General features: G+C 45.0%; 1 long non-coding RNA gene across 1 annotated transcript in view; it reads right to left on the bottom strand.

The window, feature by feature from the left end:
• Positions 1 to 8,924: 8,924 nt before the first annotated feature.
• LOC130272760 (uncharacterized) overlaps positions 8,925 to 19,073 on the bottom strand; it is a 36,760-nt gene continuing 26,611 nt past the window's right edge. The window contains exon 2 of the long non-coding RNA XR_008843726.1: positions 8,925 to 9,012. This is a non-coding gene — a long non-coding RNA (uncharacterized LOC130272760). The remainder of the gene's footprint in view (positions 9,013 to 19,073) is intronic.

The raw sequence follows: 19,073 nt of genomic DNA, 5'->3' as shown, positions 1-19,073 counted from the left end.
GAGAGTGCCCATTTAAAGAGTTTTTGCGCACAATGTGATAGCAATATTCAGTATCAGCATTACAAATGTGCCTTTAACCCCCCTTTGCCATTTCATTAACCCCCCTTTATTACCCCCTGTGCCATTTCATCCCCACCCCCTCATCATTCCCTGTGCCGTTTCATTCCTCCATCACCCCCTATGCCACATCATCCCCTGCTGATTCTCCACTCTACTATTTCATCCCCCCCTTTTTTACCACCCCCTGTGCCACATCATGAATCCCCCCTTCTCCGCCCCCCCCCCCACCCCCTGTGCCATTGCATTCTCCCCTTGTCTGTGTCTCCCGTTGCGCTCTGGCAGGCCCAGGTGGAGCTCAGCATCTAAGAAGGTCTAGCGAGTGACGTCCTCCTGCGCGGCTCCTTGGCACAAGATAAGGGGCATCACTTTTCAGTCCTGGCAGCCACCGCTGCTCGCTGATTTAAAGTGGCTGAAATGCCAGCAGCCTTTTTAAGATCAGCAGCAGGGCCAAGTGGCCACTTACGAACAGTGACCAGTGCCCGCTGCTTCTGTACGACAGGACAGAACATGCCTGGAGGCTGCCATCAACATATTAATGTGTCGCAGCACCCAGTTTGGAAAGCCCTGTCCTAAGGGGATATTTAGTCACCATTTCTCCCACTCCTCCTCTTTTTGATCCTACAGTAATATTATAATAATTTATGCAAAAATTATGAGGAGAAAAGTTTGGGCAATTTACACACACAAACAAAGAAGGGACAGGTGCCCTTTAAGGACTAAATGACACCGTATCAGCTACCAATAAAGGATACTAACTTATAAACATAGTATATTGTTGTAACATTTTATTTTTCTTTGTGTTACTTTATTGACTTATAACAATTCTAAGAGTCTCAATGTATATGTATATATATAATCCTGCTTCCTCTTGGTGCCGCAGCAGTGGCTGGAGAATGAGACAGCCCTGCGGGTACAGAATGCCATATTGCACAAGTGACATTGCCTCCAGGAAGATGCATCCCTATAAATAAATATCTCCACGGACAGAACATTCTTGTGCCATATAACCCTTTGTTTAATGGCCAGGAATATAACATGGTAAGTTGTCCAGGATGCTGGGATTACATTATGAATCCCTATAGATATACACTGCTCAAAAAATAAATAAAGGGAACACTAAGGTAACACATCCTAGATCTGAATGAATGAACTAATCATATGAAATGTAGAATAGGCAGCTGCAACCAAGACAATAGGGACAATGATAGTGCCAGACGAGACATGGTTGCAGCGAGACATGATGTCCCAGATGTGTCGGATTCAAGTCTGGGGAACGGGCGGACCAGTCCATAGCATCAATGCCTTCCTCTTGCAGGAACTGCTGACACACTCCAGCCACATGAGGTCTAGCATTGTCTTGCATTAGGAGGAACCCAGGTTCAACAGCACCAGCATATGGTCTCACAAGGGGTCTGAGGATCTCATCTCGGTACCTAATGGCAGTCAGGCTACCTCTGGCAAGCACATGGAGGGCTGTGTGCCCCCCCCCCCAAAAAAAATGTCACCCCACACCATTACTGACCCACCGCCAAACTGGTCATGCTGGAGAATGTTGCAGGCAGCAGAACATTCTCCACGGTGTCTCCAGACTCTGTCACATGTGCTCAGTGTGCACCTGCCTTCATATGTGAAGAACACAGGGCACCGGTGGTGTTCTCTGGCAAATGCCAAACGTCCTGCATGGTGTTGGGCAGTAAGCCCAACCCCCATCTGTGTACGTTGGGCCCTCATACCACCCTCATGGAGTCTGTTTCTGACTGTCTGAGTGGACAAATGCACATTTTGGTCATTTTGCAGGTCTCTGGCAGTGTTCCTCCTGCTCCTTCTTACACAAAGGCGGAGGTAGCGGTCCTGCTGCTGGGTTGTTGCCCTCCTACGGCCTCCTCCATGTCTCCTGATGTACTGGCCTGTCTCCTGCTAGTGCCTTCATGCTCTGGACACTACGAGCAATGTACATTAGATTGGTTTGTTGACTTATGCACATACACCACATTCCTTAACTCATTTTTTCCCAAACAGTGTGCCACCAGTTGCTTCAACACTACAACTACAGCGTGCTGGTAGTTGTAGTTTTGCATATACAGTGACACGTTTTGCATATACAGGGAAACCTTTTACAGAGTGCCACCTAAATTTACATTGAAAAGTGATCTTCCATGGGATGGTCTTCTCGAAATAGGTGGCCTCCATTCATTATGTATGGCGGCATTTTGCAGATAAACCCTTAAAGAGGCAGAAAACATTGTATCCCCTATCTGCTCCGTGCTGGATGACTGGCAACTACAGCTGCCACGCCTCCTCCATTCATGCCTATGGGAGGAGGCTTGACGACTACATACAAGCCGTCACACCGCCTCCCATAGACATGAATGGAGGGGGTGTGATGTGACGTCATGAACAAGGAAGCTCCACTGCTGCCAGACTACGCCACTGACGGGAGATCACGGGGGTCCCCAGCAGCTGGACCCCTGTGATCAATAATCTTATCCTCTATCCTTTGGCTAGAGGATAAGATGTTTTCCGGCGGAGTACCCCTTTAAGGACATTTTTGTCAACTCTTATTTCTCTATCCACAGACCCATAGGAGGGCTTGTTTTTTGCTGGACCAATTGTACTTTGTAATGACTCCTTTCATGTTACCATAAAACATTCAGAAATGCAAAGCAAACACTTTTTTGCGGGGAGGGAAAGAGGAAAAAAAAAAACACCAGCAATTTGGCAATTGTGGAGGGTTATTGTTTTAATGGGGTGCACTTTATGGTATAAATGACAAACTCTTTTTATTCTGTGGGTCAATTTGATTAAAATGATACCCATGGTTACATGCTTCTCATTATTTTGTGCCGTGTAGTTTTTATCATTACCACTAGCTGAGTACCCGGCGTTGCCCGGTTTTTCCTTCCTAATTCTTTTTGGGGAGGAAAATCAACAAAGGAGGAAGCTTTTGACTTCACATCCCGTCCTCATATATTTTTGTCATATCCCAACCCTATATCCTGTCCTCATATCTCAACCTCATATCCCGTCCTCATATCCCGACCTCATATCCCATCCTCATCTCCCAACCTCATATCCCGTCCTCATATCCCGTCATCATATCTCAACCTCATATCCTGACCTTCTATCTTGACCTCATATCCCATCCTCCTATCCCGACCTCCTTTCCCATCCTCATATTCCATCCTCATATTCCGTCTTCAAATCTCAACCTCATATCCCAACCTCCTATCTCGACTTCATATTCCATCCTCATATTCCGTCTTCATCCTATTCTTCGCTGCAGAGTTATAGGTATGACTATAAAATACTTTAAAATTGCTTATGTGACATTTTTATTTTTCAAGATGACCTAAAATGATCTACCAGATATGTCGATAATATCCGCAACATCCAAAGACATGATTCTGCAAATTAATATTTTTACATACAGCTGAGGGATTGCTTTAGTAATATTTATATAACTGTGTTATATTTGTTATGTATTGTTCCTTGGCCACATTGTTTTCTTTGGCCAATCTTTCCTTTGTTGTAAATTTCTCAAAAAAATCCGATAAAAATTATTTAAACCATATCTTAACCTCATATCCCATCCTCATAGCCCGACCTCCTATCTCGACCTCATTTCCCGTCCTCCTATCTCGACCTCATATCCCGTCCTCATATCCTGACCTCATATCCCGTCCTCACATTCCGTCTTCATATCCCGACCTCATATACCACCCTTATATCCCATCCTCATGTCCTGTCCTCATATCCCGACCTCATATCCCATCCTTATGTCTTATCCTCATATCCTGTCCTGAGGTTGGACTGATTTGGGATGAAGATATTGTAAGCTGAAAATAGAAGGGGGACGTGACTTTGTGGGACTGGGCGTGATTTTCAAGCCAGACCGATGCACAAAAAGGGTATATAATAAAAGGGTGGGGCTTAAAATGTGGGCATGTCTTTGTGAGATGGGGTGTGGCTTGCAAGTCGGATTGACACATTCACCAGGAGATGCAGAGCGGAGCTTGTGAAGTAAGGTAATGGAAGTCTTATATACTTGCATGGGATTTGAAACAAAAACCCATTTATATAAGGGTGTAGGTAAGGGTTAATTTAACTATCACATATATTTTTATTTGACATATAAGTAACATGTGTACCAGGTATTATTGAAATATCTCCAGCCATAAGGAAGTTATGCGGGAACATACATTTCCCATTGATTTGCATGGGACTTTAAAAAAAACCCCGACCCTCACAAATGGGGGTAGTTAAGGGTTAAATTAACTATCCTATATTTTAAGTGGGCATATAAGTAACATGTGACCAAGTATTATCGAAATATCTCCAGCCGTTTGGAAATTATGCAGTAACATATATTTCCCATAGACTTGTATGGGACTTTAAACAAAAACCCCGAACCTGGCAAATGGGGGTGGTTAAGGGTTAAATTACCTATCCTATGTTTGTTGTTGACATATAAGTAACATGTGGCCAAGTTACATGTTAATATCTTTAGCTGTTCGGACGTGATGCTGGAACATACACACACGCACACGCACACATACATACACACATTGAGGGGAATTGATCATTCTATTTAGAGCTTAAGTAATCAAAAATCGCCCTATTTTGACCACCTATAACTTTTTCATTTTTCCATATATATGGGGCGGTATGAGGGCTAATGTTTTGCGCCGTCATCTGTACTTTTTTTAGATACCACATTTGCATATATAAAACTTTTAGATCATTTTTTATAATTATTTTTTGAATAAAATGTGACAAAAAAGCATAATTTTTGGACTTTTTTTACGTTTACGCCATTCACCGTACAGGGTCATTAACATTATATTTTGATAGTTTGGACATTTACGCACTCGGCAATACCAAATATGTTTATTAAAAAATATATGTTTACGCTTTTTGGGGGTAAAATGGGAAAAACAGACAATTTTCATTTTTATTAGGGGAGGGGATTTTTAACTTTTTTTTTACTTTTTATTTTTAGATTTTTCAATTTTTTTTTACACTGCTAGCAGCCGGAACCTGCCATGTATGATGCGAGCACCATTCCGATGCTCGCGGTCATACACAGGACATAAATGTACGTCCTGGTGAGAGAAGTCCCGCCAAACCAGGACGTACATTTACGTCCGTGGTCGTTAAGGGGTTAAATAAATAAACATTTCCATTGTGTTGTGTTTTTTATAATTGAATTTTCAGGCTTAGTAGTGGAAGCCGTCATATAGATGGAATCCATTACTAAGACGGGGCTTAGCGTTAGCCCCAAAATCAGCTAACGCTAACCTCCAATTATTACCCTGGTACCCACCGCCACAGGGGTGCCAGGAAGAGCCGATACCAACAGGCCTGGATCGTCAAAAATGGCACTCCTGGGCCTAGGCAGTAACAGGCTGGCATTATTTAGGCTGAGGAGGGCCAGTAACATTGGTTCTCGCCCACCCTGGTAACGTTAGGCTGTTGCTGCTTGGTTGTTATCTGGCTGATACTGAAAATAGGGGGAACCCTATGCGTTTTTTTAAGTAAAAAAAAAAGTGTGTTCCCCCATCTTTTCTTTATCAGCCAGATATTAACCAAGCAGCAACAGCCTGACGTTACCAGGGTGGGCAAGGACCATTGTTACTGTCCCTCCCCAGCATAAATAATGCCAGCCTGTTACCACCTGTACCGATGCTGGATGTGGATCCACTAACCTGTGTGGCTGATGACACAGGCCGTATCGGGGAGCGAAGTCTAAGGTGCCGCTGGTCTTCACCAGAGCCCACCGCAAGGCAGGATGGATTTTCTGCGGCAGGCGACACCCAGGTCGCTACCCCCGATATGACTCAACCACACAGGTAACTGGGTGATGCGAAGTACAGTAGGATGAGGCAGAGGCGTAGTCGGACTTAGCAGAACGTCAAGGCAGGCGGCAAAGGTGCGGAGTCAAATAACGTAGCGGAAGTGTCAGAACACGGGCAAGGCAAATAGACAGTATGGAATGCTTAATCACAGGCAAATGGCACTGAAGATCTGGCAGGGAATTGTGGGAGGTGCAGGGACTTAAAATGTGGTGCTAGGTGTAACAACTAATTAAGGGCATACTGGCCCTTTAACCTGTTCAGGATGCAGGGCGTATACATACGCCCTGCATCCCGAGTCCTTAAGGATGTAGGGCGTATGAATACGTCCGTGGGAATTCCGGTCCCCGACGCTAGCCGGTCGGGGACCGGACCGGGATGCCATTTTATGATGCCAACATAAAGTAAACATATTGCCAACATAAAGTAAACATATTGTATTTGTGAATCAATATAAAATGCATTTGGAATATCCATTTTCCTTACAAGCAGAGAGTTTCAAAGTTAGAAAAATGCAAAATTTTCAAAATTTTCATGAAATTTTTTTTCTTTTTCACCAAGAAAGGATGCAAGTAACGACAAAAAATTATTACTAAAATAAATTAGAATATGTCACGAAAAAACTATCTCAGAATCAGAATAATCGGTAAAAGCATCTTAGAGTTATTAATGTGACAGTGGTCAGAATTGTATAAAAAAGGCTCAGTCCTTAAGGTGAAAATGAGCTGCGTCCTTAACCCCTTAAGGACTCAGCCCATTTTGGCCTTAAGGACTCAGACAATTTAATTTTTACGTTTTCATTTTTTCCTCCTCGCCTTCTAAAAATCATAACTCTTTTATATTTTCATACACAGACTAGTATGAGGGCTTGTTTTTTGCGCGACCAGTTGTCCTTTGTAATGACATAACTCATTATGCCATAAAATGTATGGCGCAACCAAAAAACACTATTTTTGTGGGGAAATTAAAACGAAAAACGCAATTTTGCTAATTTTGGAAGGTTTCGTTTTCACGCCGTACAATTTACGGTAAAAATGACATGTAGAAATGACATTCTTTATTATGAGGGTCAATACGATTAAAATGATACCCATTATTACATACTTTTATATTATTGTTGCGCTTAAAAAAAATCACAAACTTTTTAACCAAATTAGTACGTTTAAAATCCCTTTATTTTGATGACCTATAACTTTTTTATTTTTCCGTATAAGCGGCGGTATGGGGGCTCATTTTTTGCGCCATGATCTGTACTTCTTTTTGATACCACATTTGCATATAAAAAACTTTTAACACATTTTTTATAATTTTTTTTTAATTAAATGTATTAAAAAAGTAGGAATTTTGGACTTTTTTTTTTTTCGTTCACCCCGTTAACCGTACGGGATCATTAACATTTTATTTTAATAGTTCGGACATTTATGCACGCGGCGATACCAAATATGTCTATAAAAAAAATTTTTAACGCTTTTTGGGGGTAAAATAGGAAAAAACGGACGTTTTACTTTTTTATTGGGGGAGGGGATTTTTCACTTTTTTTTTACTTTTACTTTTACATTTTTTTTACATTTTTTTTTACACTTGAATAGTCCCCATAGGGGACTATTTATAGCAATACCATGATTGCTAATACTGATCTGTTCTATGTATAGGAACCAGAGCAGGAGACGCCGGGAGCCGCATGGAGGAAGGAGAGGGGACCTCCGTGCGGCGTTATGAATGATCGGATCCCCGCAGCAGCGCTGCGGGCGATCCGTTCATTCATTCAAATCGCGCACTGCCGCAGATGCCGGGATCTGTATTGATCCCGGCACCTGAGGGGTTAATGGCGGACGCCCGCGAGATCGCGGGCGTCGGCCATTGCCGGCGGGTCCCTGGCTGCGATCAGCAGCCGGGATCAGCCGCGCATGACACGGGCATCGCTCCGATGCCCGCGGTTATGCACAGGACGTAAATGTACGTCCTGGTGCGTTAAGTACCACCGCAGCAGGACGTACATTTACGTCCTGCGTCCCTAAGGGGTTAAAGGGGTACTCCGGTGAAAACCTTTTTTCTTTTAAATCAACTGGTGGCAGAAAGTTAAACATATTTGTAAATGACTTCTATTAAAAAATCTTAATCCTTCCTCTACTTATTAGCTGCTGAATACTACAGAGGAAATTCTTTTCTTTTTGGAATGCTCTCTGATGACATCACGAACACAGTTCTCTCTGCTGATGTTATTATAATAATAATAATAATAACGCTTTATTTATTTTTGTCCTTAGTGGGATTTGAACCCAAGTCCCCAGCACTGCAAGACAGCAGTGCTAACCACTGAGCCACCATGCTGCCCCTAGAATACATCGTCTATGCATGGTTGCTAAAATGGACAGAGATGTCAGCAGTAAGCACTGTGCTTGTGATGTCATCAGTGTTCCAAAAATAAAGGAATTTCCTCTGTAGCATTCAGCAGCTAATAAGTACTGGAAGGATTATGATTTTTTAATTGAAGTCATTTACAAATATGTTTAACTTTCTGCCACCAAAAAAGGTTTTCACCGGAGTACCCCTTTAAGGGGTTAAATTTCAGAGCTCCGGCATGCGCTAGGAGATGGGGACACGCGTGCCGGAGCAGAGACACAGAGGAAGAGGCATGGTGAGTGACGGGCTGGGACACGCATGCAGGTGCGTCCAGCGATGCAAATCCCCGCCCTGCCAGCAGGGGATTCAGGGACCACGTGCTCACGCCCAGTACTAGCGGCCGGACGCAGTGTATGACACCGCCTGGGCCCAGGAGCGCAATTTTTGATGCTCCGGGCCTGTTGGTACCTGCTTTTCCTGGCACTCCTGTGGCGGTGGGTACCAGATTAATAATTAGGGGTAAGCACTAACTGATTTTGGGGCTAACGCTAAGCCCCGGCTTAGTAATGGATTCTGTCTACAAGACGGCTTCCACTACTAAGCCTAAAAATTCAATTGTAAAAAACACAACACATTGATTATTTATAAATAAAAACACTCCCCCACAGCCCTTGTTAACCCTTTTATTGACATTTAAAAAAACACTGTTCATCATCGCAATCCGCCGAATCTGACGTAGTCCTCCGCATTCACATATCTGAAATGAGAAGAAAACAAAAACAATAAAACTACAATCTACACTATCAAAAAGCTGGGGGTGAAATTTTTTATGTAAACTGGACTCTAAAGCAGACAATATACATGGACATGCCCACTTTTACAAAACTGACGTGAAAAGTGTAAACCGCGGCACAAAGCTCTTTGAAAATGTGGTTGATACTTTTCGTGCCAAAATGTATTTATTTTTTGACGCTAAATTCTTTGAGAATCTCCCCCTCTGTGTACTTTTATAAATCTTGAGCAAGAGTGGAAATTAGACAAGTAGTGTAAAGTTGTAGATCTGTGTCTACAATAGACACCTAATGATAAATCTCCCCCATTGAGTTTTATATATATAGATTTATGTTTTAATGGAACTTTTTGATCACTTTTTTTAAATTAATTTTCAGATTTTATGATGCAACCAAAAATCTGTATTTTTATTGTTTGGTTTTATATACGTTTATGCCGTTTACTGTGAGAGATCATATACATTATATTTTAATTGTTGGCATGCAGCCATACCAAATATCAAGGTTTTTTTTGGAAAATGGAGCTGATTAATATTTTAATTAGGGGGGCGGGGTGGGGGATTTTATATATTTTTTAAACATTTTTTTAAATATTTATTTAACACTTTCTAAATCCCCATTAGGACTATTAATAGCAATTATTAGTTTGCTATATACTGTTTAGTAATATGTAATATCGTAGTACTGATCAGTACTATTGGCGATTGGAGAAGATCCACCATCCTGCGTGCTGTGGACTGGTAAGAGACCTCTGAAGGCCACTTGCGCTCATCGGACCCCCATGATACACAGGACAGTGACTTTTGGTCTAATCAAATGCGCGCTGCATAGGATAGAGAATCTGAGATGCTCAGCCAGCACATACTTGAATGTGTGAGTGGATATAAGGATATACTTACAGTATGAGTGGATATAAGCCCAAAAGATCCTTACATATACACGAAGAATATACCGGGAAGATAGTACTGTATAAAATACAGAGCTATAAGCCAAGCTGCAAAAGCAAAATGTACCAAGGTGGCTTTGGGTGACTGGGACATCCGAGGCTATAGCCGTATGACACGGATGAATGGTATTAATGTATGTCCGGCTCCTCAACACCGAAGGACAAACAAATATACACCCCATGTGATCCATTTATTTCACGATAGGGAGGTCATCCATTTGTTTGCCAACAAGTTTCCTCTGTCCTAGTAAGATTCCCTTTGATTTTATACTCCAAAAATAACACTGTTTATGTATTTAAAAAATTGGAAGTTAGAGCAGCGGCCAAAGTGTGGTCAGTATCTTTAAGAATTTTCTATTTTGACCCTATAACTTGATTTATTTTTAAGTATACAGGGGTGTATGAGGGCTCATGTTTTGCACCCAGATATGTATTTTTATATCAGTACCATTTTTGTTTTGGTCAGTTTTTATTAATATTTTTTAGAAAAATTATGTGACCAGCATTTTTGGCGTTTATTTATTTATTTTTTTGAAGTTTACACCATTTTAATTGTTTGGACAATTCTACATGTGGTGATGCCAAATATTTTCATTTATTTATTTATTCCTTTGTTTATTTGTTTATTCTGAATGTCTGACTATTAAAGGAGTAGTCCAGTGGTGATTCAGTGGTGAGCAACTTATCCCCTATCCTAAGGATAGGGGATAAGTTTGAGATCGCGGGGGGTCCGACCGCTGGGGCCCCCCGAGATCTCCTGTATGGAGCCCCGACAGCCGGCGGGAAGGGGGCGTGTCGACCTCCGCACGAGGCGGCGGCCGACACGCCCCCTCAATACAACTCTATGGCAGAGCCGAAGCGCTGCCTTCGGCAATCTCCGGCTCTGCCATAGAGATGTATTGAGGGGGCGTGTCGGCCGCCGCTTCGTGCGGGGGTCGACACCCGCTATCTCGGCGGAGAGCCGGGGCCCCGTACAGAGAGATCGCAGGGGGCCCCAGCGGTCGGACCCCCCGCAATCTCAAACTTATCCCCTATCCTTAGGATAGGGGATAAGTTTTTCACCACTGGACTACCCCTTTAAGCCTAATAATAAGCTGACACTTTCTGTTCTTTAGACAGACAGGATAACCATAAATAAAGATGACACGATGATATATATGTATATGATAGGATCAGACCATTCACAATAGGTTATATTCACAGCTCCCCTCCAAGCACACTGATCTCTCCTATAGAGATCTATGAGTCAGCTCCAGACTATTATTTCCTATTGTCTATGTGGTTGCTGGAAAATTATCTCTCTAAATAAAGTCTAAACAATTGTTTAGTCTTGAGAAGAGACGTTTAAGGGGGGATATGATAAACGTATATAAGTATATAAATGGCCCATACAAAAAATATGGAGAAAAACCAGGTTAAACCCCCCCAAAGGACGAGGGGGCACTCCCTCCGTCTGGAGAAGAAAAGGTTTGGTCTAAAGGGGCGACACGCCTTCTTTACCGCGAGGACTGTGAATTTATGGAACGGTCTACCTCAGGAACTGGTCACAGCAGGAACAATTAACAGCTTTAAAACAGGGTTAGATACATTCCTGGAACAAAATAACATTAATGCTTATGCAGAATTATAAAGCTACATCCCTTTCCCTTATCCCCTTCCACCCTTCACTTCAATTCCCTGGTTGGACTTGATGGACGTATGTCTTTTTTCAACCATACTAACTATGTAACTATGTAAATGCTGTTAAAAGCAACTCAGGCAAGATGGCCGCCACCACGATCATAGACTCTACCATCACCACGATCATAGACTCTAGAAAACAAAAACATATAAGAAGATTATCCCGTTCCAGTTATTAAAAATAGGCGATACTTTCCCTTTAAGTGGCTGAATCACATAGAACACAGTGTACCGCAAGGGCACCTCCTGCTGTTGCAAAACTACAACTCCCAGCATGCCTGGACAGCCTTCGGCTGTCCAGGCTAGCTGGGAGTAGTAGTTGTGCAATAGCTGGAGGCACCCTGGTTGGGAAACACTAGCATAGAGTCTCAATGGCAGAAAAAAAAAAGACTACAGGACAAGGTTTTTGGGGTTTTTGTTTTGGCTTTTTTGACCACATTTTCTCTTAAAAGATGTTAGATGACCTTCCACAATGGAGAGGGCAGGCAGTAATTTACTTTTTTTGCTGGTGTACAGTAAAAAGCAAGAATAGCAGCAAACAATGCAGGTCATTTATCAATATGTGCTAAAATAAAGTCCGGAGCAAACGCCTTGATACAGTAGAGATGAAGGGATATGTTATATTGATGAATGCAGGAGGCCCCTTTTTGGGACATCATAAAAAACATCCTATTAGTTGCATACTTTCATATATATATATATATATATATATATATATATATATATATATATAAATATATATATATATTAATCTGTATTTTAAAGCAGTAGTGCAGCGAAAAATAACTTATCCCCTAAACAAAGGATAGGGGATAAGTTATAGATTGCAGGGGGTCCGAGTGCTGGGACTCCCCCTGCGATCTCCCAAATGGGGCCCCGGCAGTCTGCCAGAAGCGGCTGTTCCCAGGAAGCTGCGGCCGACACCCCCCCCCCGACACCCCCCCCCCCCATGTATCTCTATGGGGTACATGGAGGGGGCATGTCGGCCGGCGCTCCGTGCGGGGATCAGCACGCCCCCTTCCAGCAGACTGCCGGGGCCCCATTTGGGAGATCGTGGGGGGTCCCAACGCTCAGACCCCCCTGCGATCTATATCTTATCCCCTATCCTTTGGATAGGGGATAAATTATTTTTCACTACAGAACTCCTTTAATGTATTGTGGTCTGGAGGAAAAAAAATTAAGAGAAACAAGCACTACATTTTACCATATATAATGCTTGGCAACACACACACACACACACACATATATATATATGGTATAATCTTCATCTTCACCATACTCCTGGGACGCTTTTACCCCCAGGTATATTGAGGATATGAAGTCTCCTAGATGCCCTGTAAGTAGGCCCCTGGGTGGAAAGCGATACTTACCCGGTCCGGTCGCTCCTGCCGTAGTGACTCGCCCTTGGCTTGATTGACTGCCTGCCTCGTCACTCTGCTCTGTCTGCTTAGGGAGCAGAGCAATTACACGGGATATAAATTAAGCAGAGGAGGGCGTTGTTACTGCCAGAGCGATGGGATCTGGTAAGTACAGTATAGCTCTCCACCCAGGTGACTACTTATGGGGCAGCGGAGAGACTTCATAATTTCATATCCTCACCATCCCTGGGGGCAAAAACCGACCCCAAACACCTCCAAGACCACCACTGCCTGAGGGTAAAGGTGATGGACTGGTCAAGCATCTCTCTAGACCTAAACTCAGATGAGCATCTGTGGGGTATCCTCAAATAGAAGGTGGGGGAGCACAAGGTCTCTTACATCCACCAGCTCTGCGATGTGGTCATGAAGGAGAGAAGAGGACTCCAGTGGCAACCTCTACATCTCCTGATCGCATGACCCTCGGGCTGCAGAGATTGCTCAGGACTTTTAAACATCCTGCCGACAGTCCGGCAGAAGCAGAGAATAGTTTGTGCAGGGTACAGGATATGAGGACAGGATATGAGGTCGGGATATGAGGATGGGACAAGAGCAAAGGATATGAGGATGAGAGCATAATCATTGCTTTTCCCCTCCCACAAGGTTTAGGTAAGATGGTCGAGTAATGCTGGGTACTCTGCTAATATATATATATATATATATATATATATATGAATAGATTCTTTACAACTAGTCATATATTAATTAAAATCTCTGTTCATTCCAGTGGGAGGTCCTATCCAGATATCTCTGTACTGTCAATCATTAGGGCCACCCACTGGACTCCTAAGCCCGAAATAAGCAGAGATTTCAATTAATAAATTGGCCCTTTGCTTATAATAATGTGTCAGATTCTTAGTAACATGAAGAAATCTCTGATCAGATTTCATTCTGGAAATCATTGGTGGTTCTGGATCATAAAATCCAGCAGGCAGAAGCGGAAAATAGTTTGTGCAGGGAACAGGATATGAAGACGGGATATGAAATCTTTATATGAGGACAGGATATGAGGTTGGGCTATGAGGACATGAGAATCCAGTGATGGGACCTCCCTAAAGTATGATGTGTCAGAAAACCATAAGAACTGAATTCTCTCTTTAAGAATTATCTACAGACGGAAGGTTTTATACACAGACGAGTGGCAACAATAATTAAGATTCCTCTCCATAGAAAAACAATCTCAGTGTTCGGCTTCTCAGAACAGATCATTTCTCAAGGAGCTTTTGATTCTTTTGTTGTTTATAATTTTAGATTTTTTTGGCAATGAATCCAACACTTCAGTGCTCGGGGGCTGGAGAATTCCTTCGTCTTCAGTAAGTAATTCTAGCATTTGTATGTATTGTATGCATTTTTGACAACAATGTTAACTAGATGTGTGTCTACAATCGTTCGAAACTCAGTCTCACTATGTCCAGGTTCTATATGAAGAAAGTAATAAAAAAAAATAGGATGTTTCTTTTCTCCATTCCAGGAACAGCGCCACTCTTGTCTAATGGTTGTGTCTGCTTTTATAGCTTAGTCTCATTTACTTGGGTGTGGATGGTTTGCAATACCCAGAAAAGCCAATGGACAAGACTTGCGATGATTAGTCTGGGATTATATAAAACTTTTATTTTAATTTTTTATTTTTTTTATTTTTTTTTATACCACAAAAAACAGCCCCTCATTTTGCACACTGTTTTCCTCCCATAAGAGTATATGTGTAAGAAAGCAAGGAATATCCAGCGCAGCGGAAGCTCGTATGCATAAGTTTAATTCCGATACAGCAGCATACAAGGATGAAGACAGCAGTGACGCATTTCGATTGTTTAAGCAATCTTAGTCATACTGACTAGGCAGTATGACTAAGATCGCTTAGACGATCGAAACAAGTCACTGCTGTCTTCATCCCTGTATGTTGCTGTATCGAAATTAAACTTATGGATACGAGCTTCCGAGTCTGCCAGAAGCGGCTGTTCCCAGGAAGCTGCGGCCGACACCCCCCCCCCGTGTATCTCTATGGGGTACATGGAGGGGGCATGTCGGCCGGCGCTCCGTGCGGGGATCAGCACGCCCCCTTCCAGCAGACTGCCGGGGCCCCATTTGGGAGATCGTGGGGGATCCCAGCGCTCGGACCCCCCTGCAATCTATAACTTATCCCCTATCCTTTGGATAGGGGATAAGTTATTTTTCACTACAGAACTCCTTTAATGTATTGTGGTCTGGAAGAAAAAAAAAATAAGAGAAACAAGCACTACATTTTACCATATATAATGCTTGGCAACACACACACACACACACACACATATATATATATATATATATTCTTCATCTTCACTATCCTCTTGGGATGCTTTTACCCCCAGGTATGTTGAGGATATGAAGTCTCCTCGATGCCCTGTAAGTAGGCCCCTGGGTGGAAAGCGATACTTACCTGGTCCGGTCGCTCCTGCCGTAGTGACTCGCCCTTGGCTTGTGTCACGATGCCGGCTGGCAGGAGGTGGATCCTCTGTGCCAGAGAGGGATTGGCGTGGACCGTGCTAGTGGACCGGTTCTAAGTCACTACTGGTTTTCACCAGAGCCCGCCGCAAAGCGGGATGGTCTTGCTGCGGCGGTAGTGACCAGGTCGTATCCACTAGCAACGGCTCAACCTCTCTGACTGCTGAAGATAGGCGCGGTACAAGGGAGTAGACAGAAGCAAGGTCGGACGTAGCAGAAGGTCGGGGCAGGCAGCAAGGATCGTAGTCAGGGGCAACGGCAGGAGGTCTGGAACACAGGCTAGGAACACACAAGGGAACGCTTTCACTAGGCACAAGGGCAACAAGATCCGGCAGGGAAGTGCAGGGACAGAGAACAGATATAGGCTGGGAGCAGGTGGAAGCCAATTAGCTAATTGGGCCAGGCACCAATCATTGGTGCACTGGCCCTTTAAGTCTCAGGGAGCTGGCGCGCGCGCGCCCTAGAGAGCGGAGCCGCGCGCGCCAGCACATGACAGCAGGGGACGGGAACGGGTAAGTGACCTGGGATGCGATTCGCAAACGGGCGCGTCCCGCTGTGCGAATCGCATCCCCGACGGCCATGACAGTGCAGCGCTCCCGGTCAGCGGGACCGACCGGGGCGCTGCGGAGAGAGAGACGCCGTACGCGCTCCGGGGAGGAGCGGGGACCCGGAGCGCTAGGCGTAACAGTACCCCCCCCCTTGGGTCTCCCCCTCTTCTTGGGGCCAAAGAACCTGAGGACCAAAAACTCAATTTTTCCGTGATGAGGTCCGATGCACATTAGGAGGGGTTCCGTGCGGTAACGCACGGCACAGTCCAATCTTTCATTGTTAACACAATTGATGTAGAGGGGTCTGGCGAGACTGGTCACAGGGACGTTGAACCTGTTGATAAGAGAGGCCAAAAAAAAATTTCCTGCAGATCCGGAATCCAAGAAGGCCATAGTAGAGAAGGAGAAGGTAGAGGCAGATATCCGCACAGGCACAGTAAGGTGTGGAGAAGCAGAGTTGACATCAAGAACTGTGTCACCTTTGTGCGGAGTCAGCGTACGTCTTTCCAGGCGGGGAGGACGGATAGGACAATCCTTCAGGAAATGTTCGGTACCGGCATAGTACAGGCAAAGATTCTCCATGCGGCGTCGTGTCCTCTCTTGAGGTGTCAAGCGAGACCGGTCAACTTGCATAGCCTCCACGGTGGGAGGCACAGGAACGGATTGCAGAGGACCAGAGGAGAGAGGAGCCGGGGGGAAAAAACGCCTCGTGCGAACAAAGTCCATATCCAGGCGGAGCTCCAGACGCCATCCGGAAGAACGCATGTCAATGCGAGTGGCAAGATGAATGAGTTCATGTAGGTTAGCAGGAGTTTCTCGTGCGGCCAGAACATCTTTAATGTTGCTGGATAGGCCTTTTTTAAAGGTCGCGCAGAGGACCTCACTATTCCAGGACAACTCGGAAGCAAGAGAACGGAACTGAATGGCGTACTCGCCAACGGAAGAAACACCCTGGGCCAGGTTCAGCAGGGCAGTCTCGGCAGAAGAAGCTCGGGCAGGCTCCTCGAAGACACCACGGACCTCAGCGAAGAAGGACTGGACTGTGGCTGTGGCAGGATCATTGCGGTCCCAGAGCGGTGTGGCCCAAGACAAGGCCTTTCCAGAAAGGAGACCACGGCAGAGTCTAGAGTCCCCATCAAATTTGTCCGACAGGGACAAGCAGGGGTTAGGAGCGGACGGACGCTGGGGAGGAGTTGCAGGAGCCGGCGGAGGAGATGGTTGTTCCAGTTGCAGCTGCTGTGTCAGTGACAGCAGCTGCTGTAACTGTGACTTCAGTTGCTGTGTCACGGTGGTCAAGCATGCCAGCTGGTGATTTCGTTGGGTGATCATCGTGGAAATGTCGGCAAGACTTGACAGCGGCACCTCAGCGGAATCCATGGCCGGATCTACTGTCACGATGCCGGCTGGCAGGAGGTGGATCCTCTGTGCCAGAGAGGGATTGGCGTGGACCGTGCTAGTGGACCGGTTCTAAGTCACTACTGGTTTTCACCAGAGCCCGCCGCAAAGCGGGATGGTCTTGCTGCGGCGGTAGTGACCAGGTCGTATCCACTAGCAACGGCTCAACCTCTCTGACTGCTGAAGATAGGCGCGGTACAAGGGAGTAGACAGAAGCAAGGTCGGACGTAGCAGAAGGTCGGGGCAGGCAGCAAGGATCGTAGTCAGGGGCAACGGCAGGAGGTCTGGAACACAGGCTAGGAACACACAAGGGAACGCTTTCACTAGGCACAAGGGCAACAAGATCCGGCAGGGAAGTGCAGGGACAGAGAACAGATATAGGCTGGGAGCAGGTGGAAGCCAATTAGCTAATTGGGCCAGGCACCAATCATTGGTGCACTGGCCCTTTAAGTCTCAGGGAGCTGGCGCGCGCGCCCTAGAGAGCGGAGCCGCGCGCGCCAGCACATGACAGCAGGGGACGGAGGGGTAAGTGACCAGGGATGCGATTCGCGAGCGGGCGCGTCCCGCTGTGCGAATCGCATCCCCGACGGCCATGACAGTGCAGCGCTCCCGGTCAGCGGGACCGACCGGGGCGCTGCGGAGAGAGAGACGCCGTACGCGCTCCGGGGAGGAGCGGGGACCCGGAGCGCTAGGCGTAACAGCTTGATTGACTAACTGACTGCCTGCCTCATCACTCTGCTCTGTCTGCTTAGGGAGCAGAGCAATGACACAGGATATAAATTAAGCAGAGGAGGGCGTTGTTACAGCTGGAGCGATGGGATCTGGTAAGTATAGCTCTCCACCCAGGGGACTACTTATGGGGCAGCGGGGAGACTTCATAATTTCATATCCTCACCATCCCTGGGGGCAAAAACCAACCCCAAAAACCTCCAAGACCACCACTGCCTGAGGGTAAAGGTGATGGACTGGTCAAGCATCTCTCTAGACCTAAACCCAGATGAGCATCTGTGGGGTATCCTCAAATAGAAGGTGGGGGAGCACAAGGTCTCTTACATCCACCAGCTCTGTGATGTGGTCATGAAGGAGAGAAGAGGACTCCAGTGGCAACCTCTACATCTCCTGATCGCATGACCCTCGGGCTGCAGAGATTGCTCAGGCAGTCCGGCAGAAGCAGAGAATAGTTTGTGCAGGGGACAGTATATGAGGACAGGATATGAGGTCGGGATATGAGGATGGGACAAGAGGAAAGGATATGAGGACGAGAGCATAATCATTGCTTTTCCCCTCCCACAAGGTTTAGGTAAGATGGTCGAGTAATGCTGGGTACTTTGCTAAAATATATATATATATATATATATATATATATATATATACATATATATATATATATATATATATATATATATATATATGAATAGATTCTTTACAACTAGTCATATATTAATTAAAATCTCTGTTCATTCCAGTGGGAGGTCCTATCCAGATATCTCTGTACTGTCAATCATTAGGGCCACCCACTGGACTCCGAAGCCCGAAATAAGCAGAGATTTCTATTAATAAATTGG

The sequence above is a fragment of the Hyla sarda genome, chromosome 5, assembly GCF_029499605.1.
Source record: "Hyla sarda isolate aHylSar1 chromosome 5, aHylSar1.hap1, whole genome shotgun sequence".
Lineage (NCBI taxonomy): Eukaryota > Metazoa > Chordata > Amphibia > Anura > Hylidae > Hyla > Hyla sarda.
This window is presented reverse-complemented; position numbering and strand designations above follow the sequence as displayed.